The following is a 7,086-nucleotide window of genomic DNA, read 5'->3' as shown; positions in this document are numbered from 1 at the left end:
AAAAGATCAATTATAAGATCGAGCTTTGCTACTCATCATTTACATATACCACACATCACACTTATTTTTATTATTTTATTCTACATAGACTAATTGATTTCTTCTACTCATCATCCATACAACACACAATTGGTAAGAGAAAAAAATAAAAAATAAAAAATAAAAATTATGTGTAGTATATTATATGATTTGAGGATGATAAATAAATTTTTTTTTATAAGATCATATGGAAGCTAAGCAATGCCAAAAGGTTGTTGACAGTTTTCCAGACAATTCCAACGTATGGGTATTTTGAGACTGCCAAAGACTTTATGTGGGCCAGTAAGAAAATGAGGATAAAACATTAAAACCCATTGGATAAAATAGAAGAAACTCAATCAATCAAGGAGATCCTCATAAAATTCTTCTCTCTTTTCTCTCTTTGGAAAAGGGGTGAAAAGAGGGGTGCATTAGTGGCACGAGTAGGCAATTATAACAGAATTTGATTCTCGCTTGGTGTTGAGCCAAGGCAAAGGAGGAATATTCTTAAGGGAATACGGTGGTTAACAAGGAGGAATACGCAAGATACGGTCGTTATGTGGTGGATGAATATGGAAGAATGGAAAATTTAGAAATGCTAGAGGAAAAATGGAAGGTGCTCAGGTTACTAGAAGAGCATAAGGTTGGCATTGAGCTTTAGGAAGACTATTCGGTTGAGTTGATACATAAGGAGCAGAGGAGCATGTGGGGGAAGATTTGTTCACAGAGGCTAATCAGCAAGGAGGTGTTAGAGTCGACAATGTCAAAAGTTTGGAGGATCAATAAGGCAACGAAGTTCACTGAGGTAAGTCAAAATGTTTTTGCCATTATTTTCGAGAGTATTGCTGATAAACAAAGAGTATGGGAAGGGAGGCTATGGTTGTTTGACGATCAAGTGTTAGTTCTGAAAGAGTTTGAGGGGTACACGCCATTACATCGAGTGAATTTTTTTACTGAAAGTTTTTGGTTGAGAAATCATAATTTGCCTATCTCGTGTATGACAAAAGTGAGGGCTAAACAAATTGGTAGATCGGTTGGTAAGGTTGAAAGGATGGATGTGCAGGAGGACAAGAATGGATGGGGAAATTTCTTAAGAGTCCAGTTTCTATTGGATCTAACACATCCTGTTGCTAGAGGAGAACTGTGAACGTGAGAGGGTGCAGTTTTTGGGCTCCCTTTAGTTATGAAAAATTGCCAAAAATATGTTTCTCTTGTGGATGTATCATTCATGGAGTGAATGGGTGTAGTGGGGGTCAAGGGGATAATGATGGGAAGGAGGAACAGTAAGGCTCGTGGCTAAAGGCAAAGCAGATTAAGAAAACAATGAGTTGTGGTGGTGCTTCATGGTGGAAGGAGGAAGAGAGTAATTGGAAACGGGGAGTGAAAAAATGCATGGAGGAGAGGAGAGGGGAAAGATGATTTAGGGAGTGATTGGGCCGGGGGGGTCAAAAAAATAAGGAAGGAAACGAATGAGAAGAAAGCTGGAAAAGGGAAGAAGTAGTGGGAGGTAGTGGATGTAGAGAGGGGAACAAATTGGTAGAAAGTTGAAAGAGAGTATGGGTGTAGGGAAAAAGAGGAAGGAAGAAGAGAGAAGGGTGTTGTTGCCAACAGAAGGGAGTAAGGAAATTTTAGAAGAGAGTTTTGAAAATATGGTGGAAAAGGTTGGGAAGGAGGGGATAGTAGAAGGCAGAGGGAGTCCTGAGCTGGTGGAGCAACCAAAAAAGAAAGGTGAATGGAAGAGAAGAGCTCGAACTAATGGGAAGAAGGTGGTTACAATCTGCATTAGTGACAAAACAAAGAAAAATGGTTGGGAAGGTCATGAGATAGGTGAGAATGGAACTCTGGAGAAGAAAGGGAAGAGGGGCAGTGAGGAATTGGAATGTAAAAGTTTTGAAGAAGTGACGGTGGTTGAGTTTCAGCCCTGCCAAGTATTATGAAACTACTTAGATGGAACTGCCGAGGGTTTAGGAGTCCTTGGACAATTCAAGAGCTCTGCATTTTGGCAGAGAAAAATAAACTCATTCTAGTTTTTGTAATGGAAACCAAGTCTAAAAAATAAAAATTTTGATAGGTTAAGTAGGAGGATACATTGTGAAGGTTGTTTTGTGGTAGAAGTGGTGGGGAAATGATGGGGTTTGGTTTTATTTTGGAACTCTAATGTGAGGGTTGAAATTGTTAATTGCTCACAAAGACATATAAATGCATGGATAGAAGATGAAGGGGAGAAAATGTGGTTGTTAACTTGCTTTTATGAGCAACCAGATACCAATAAGAGAAAGGAATCATGGTCATTGTTGAAATCTTTCAAACCTGCATATGATGTTGGTTGGTGTATAGTGGAAGATTTCAATGAAATTCTTACTAATGATGAAAAATTAGGAAGAGAGGGGGAGAGCAAGACCAGAAAATCAAATGGAGCTTTTTAGGGAAGTTATGAACAAGGAAATTTATATGATCTGGGATGGAAGGGAGAGAAGTTTACATGGAGCAACTCACATGAGGATAACACTTTCACAAAGGAAAGATTAGACAGGATAGTGGCAAACCCTAACTAGCTGAATATCTACAAAAAGGTGTGGGTGGAAATTATGGTGGTTAGTTCTTCAGATCACAAGCCTCTGAATATACATGTACTAAATCAGACAAACAGAAGTTGGGGAAGGCATAGAGCTTTTAAATATGAGGCAAGTTAAGCCCTTGATGAAGACTGTGAGAGGGTCTTAAAGGAGGCATGGAAGAAAAATATTTATGAAGGAAGTCAGACTAGCTTAGTGACAAGTTTATTGCAGAAAAGTGGGGTGGCTCTTCAAAGGTGGAGTAAGAATAGGAAATTGGGGGGAGATAAGGAAATAGAAGCTAAAACCAAGTTGTTATAAAGGTTGCAAATAGAAGAGAACAACCGTAATACAGCAGAAATAAAGAAAGTGAAAGAAGATTTGAATGTGTTATTAGAGATGGAAAATCTCAAATGGAAACAAAAAGCTAAATGTAATTGATACAAGCATGGAGATAGGAATTCAAAATACTTTCATGCTTATGCTAATCAAAGAATAAGAAAAAATTAGATTAGAGCTGTGGAAGATGAGAGATCTAGAAGGGTTGAGGGACATAAGGACATTGAAGCAACGTTTACAAGTTAGTTTGAGAAACTGTTTCAGTCTACTAATCCCAAGAATGGGGATATTGAGAAGTGCCTGGAGGGTATGGAAAAAAATGTCTCTTTTGAAATGAATGACACTCTGATGAAGAGTTTCTCTAGAGTGGAGGTGGAAGAAGCCTTGAAGCAAATGGCCCCATTAAAAGCTCCTGGACCAGATGGATTTGGTCCATGTTTTTATCAGAATCACTGGGGGTACTTGCTAATAAGGTCGGCCAAGCTACTCTCTCAGTTTTAAATTGTAATCCTTTGGAATCCTCTCTAAATTACACTTATATAGCTCTAATCACTAAGTGCAAAGAACCAAAGAAGGTCAGTGAATATAGGCCTATGAGCTTATGTAATGTAATGTATAAGCTAATCTCCAAGACTATCTCTAATAGGCTTAAAAAGATCCTCTCTATTATCATATCTCCAACCCAAAGTATTTTTCTGCCTGGTAGGTTGATTAATGATAATATCATGGTAGTTTTTGAGTTACTTCATTCTATGAAAACTAGGAAGAGGGGGAAGGTGGGGAGTATGACCATTAAACTTGATATGTCAAAGGCCTATGATATGGTAGAATGGGTTTTTTGGAGTCTGTGATGAGAAAATTGAGGTTTAATAAGAAATGGGGGTTGCTGGTTATGAGCTATGTTAGGTCTGTTTCCTACTCAGTATTGATAAATAGGATCCCAGGATACAAATTTTGGCCTGAAAGGAGTTTTAGACAGGCTGACCCTTTGTCACCCTATCTTTTTATCCTTTGTGCTGAAGGTTTGAACATTTTGTTGAATTACTTTGAAAAACAGAAGGTTACAAGAGACGTGCAAGTAGTTCAGGGTAGAACTAACATAAACCATCTGCTCTTTACAGATGATTGCATCCTTTTTGGGAGGGCTAAGATAGAAGAATGGAATAAGATTCAAGAGGTATTGAAAACCTACAAGAAGGCCTCAGGCCAGTTTCTAAATAAGGAAAAAACATCAGTATTTTTTAGCAACAATACTAGGAATGGGGATAAGAAGGTGATTCTGGAAGCCAGCAACTTCATAGCTTGTGGAAGATACGAGAAGTACTTAGGTTTGCCTATTTTAGTGGGAAGATCTAAGTTCAATACTTTTAGAGTTTTAAAGGAGAGAGTTTGGGAGAAAATCACAGGTTGGAAAAATAATTTCTTATCTCAAGCTAGGAAAGAAATTATGATCAAGGTAGTTTTACAGGCCATACCCACTTACACTATGTCAGTCTTCAAGTTACCCAAAAGGCTATGCCAGGAGATTAATATGCTTTATTCAAAGTTCTGGTAGGGCAATTAGCAAGAAGGGAAGAGCATTCATTGAAAAAAATGGGATTACAAAAAAGGAAGGATGGCTTAGGCTTTAGAGACTCAGAGAGTTTCAACATGACCCTCCTAGCAAAACAAGGTTGGAGATTAATTAAGAATCATGAGTCTTTAGCAGCTATGGTTTTTAAAGAAAAATACTATCGATATTCCAGTTTTATGTATGCAAAGCTTAGCTCACTGCCCTCTTTAATGTGGATGAGTATTTGGTCTGCTAGGGATCTTGTTAAAGAGGGGGATAAGGTAGAGAGTGGGAGATGGCAGCAAGATTAAAATATGGGGTTCAAAATGGTTATCCTTTCCTTCATCTTCATCTTTTTCATCTTTTTATTTCTATTTCGTTTTTCCCAAGCACTTACGCAGCACATGGGTTGGGAAGCGATAAAATATTGTCTAAGTAATTTTGTCTTCCAAGCGTAGAAGCTGTCAAAGTAATACAAGGGTAAATCCCAAGATCGAATTCACAGAAACAATGAGAATTAAGCAAACATTTTATAATCACAAGATAAAATATTGACATTTATGGTGACAAGAAATTTTGAAAAGAAGAAATTTTTGAACTAAAATGTGGATTATTTACTAAAGAAGTGTGGGCTGAATTAAGAGTATGATTAGTGGTTGTGTTAGAAGTTCAAACTCAAATTAAACTGAAAATAAAAATAAATCTATGATTCTAAAATTACCAAAACTAAGAGGCTTAGAGAAAATGTGTAGCAAGTGAATCAAACTTGTAAGAAACAATAAAACAAACACTTGGGTTAGGTATGAGACTCTTTTTGTTTCGGGTCCTAGAAAATTTTCTCGATTAACAATCCAATCAAGGCATTGCTAAACGGAAGATAAAAAGTTATGCTCAAGTTTTTACAATATTTTCCTAAGGGATTCTCTACTTTACTAGCCAAATACACATTAACAACCAACTGAGAGAAAGCCTTGATAATTTTTCAAGATTTTGTTGTGCCTTACGTCAACAACAAATCAAGAACAAGAGTCGCAATCTATTTTTAAATCAAATCCGACTAGTAACATAGTGAAATTAATATTTATCAACAAAATATTGCACTAAACTAGAACCCAAAACAAATCAAGTCTCATTCCACAACCTAAGTTTAATAAATTAGCTACGCATAATATTTCTAGCAACAAAAAGTAATCTAAGTAAAATCATATTAAAAATTAAAGAAAATACCAACATAGAATAAATCTTAGAATGCAAAATAGATGGTCTATAAAATACCCAGCAATTCAAACGGTCAAAGCTCAAACAAATAAAACAAATCAAAACTAAATAAATAAATAAAACTAAGAAAATTAAATGAAGCTTCACGCTGCCCAAAGGAAATGAAAAGAACAACAAGCCAAATCCACTAACAGACCAAATGAAATGAATCCTTAAATGAAATTCCTATCTAATCCAAAGAAATGAATCCTTAGAGGTTGAACAGCTGCCACAAGAAACAAAACTGAAATAAAAATAAAAATGAGAGAGTTCCACCGTTCAAGATGAAAAATAGCTAAAAAACTGGAAAAAAACTGAAAAAACCAAAACCCAGAGAGAGCCCTCCGCTACTCCCTACGCCATCTTCACCTAAAAGTAAAAACAGGAAAAATAAAAAGTATCCCTTAGGTCTGCTAGCTGCAACCCCAAAACTCCAGCCTCTAAAAAGACAAAAACTAAGACCTACCTACTGAAACTACTCAGCACCAAAAAATACGAAAAAAAAAACTATAAAAAACTAAAAACATAAAAAGGCTTGCTTCGTGCAACCAGCGTGCCCGTGCTCCTGCAGCTCTTCTTCATTTTCTTAGCCCAAGTCCGACACTCGCGTCCTAGAGGCATGCTTCCATCTTGGGACCACAGCACTTCCTTTGATTTACTTTTTTATCTTCATGGGCTTTAGGTTTCAGCTCTTGTAAGTGGGGCCCCTTGTGATAAATTCTTTCTAGACTTGATAAATCTTAAACATTATAAGTTATATGAGCCCATTTGAATTTAATTAAAGACAAGAAAAAAAAAAACATTTTACATGCCAAATAAAGTTAAATCACATTATCCAATTAATACTCTTATTTTAACACATAAAACTCTTTTAACCCAAGATATTTAAGAGTATTTATACCACATAATTGACCAATTTATCAATGGGTTAACCAAGTCTCTCTCAAATGCGTATGCATGCAGGACAAAATATGGAAGATAAATCTTGTAGCTGTTCTAATACACATTGAACCAAAAGGGGAAAACTGCATGTAGCATTTTTTTGGACGACAAGCAATAGAGCTGCATTTTGATGAAAGAAAGAAAAAAAAAAAAAACAAGGGACTTCAACTAAAAAGGAATGAAAAAGACAAAGAGGGTCCTGGACTCTGAAAAGGCGGACGACTTTAGCTTTTGAAGGAAATGTCAGGCTTTCGACATGGGTGACACAAACGAGGGGCTTCTTGTTTTTTTCAAAAGGGAGAGAGATATGCCCGTAGTAGTGAGAGTTTTATTTTTCGTTTTGAGGGAGATGCTAGGGCTTTTTCTTTGGTTTTTCGACAGATGCAAGTGCGAGTTTTCCTTTCTTTTGGGAGCATTGTTTTC

The sequence above is a fragment of the Carya illinoinensis genome, chromosome 14 (genome assembly GCF_018687715.1).
Source record: "Carya illinoinensis cultivar Pawnee chromosome 14, C.illinoinensisPawnee_v1, whole genome shotgun sequence".
Taxonomy (NCBI): domain Eukaryota; kingdom Viridiplantae; phylum Streptophyta; class Magnoliopsida; order Fagales; family Juglandaceae; genus Carya; species Carya illinoinensis.
This window is presented reverse-complemented; position numbering follows the sequence as displayed.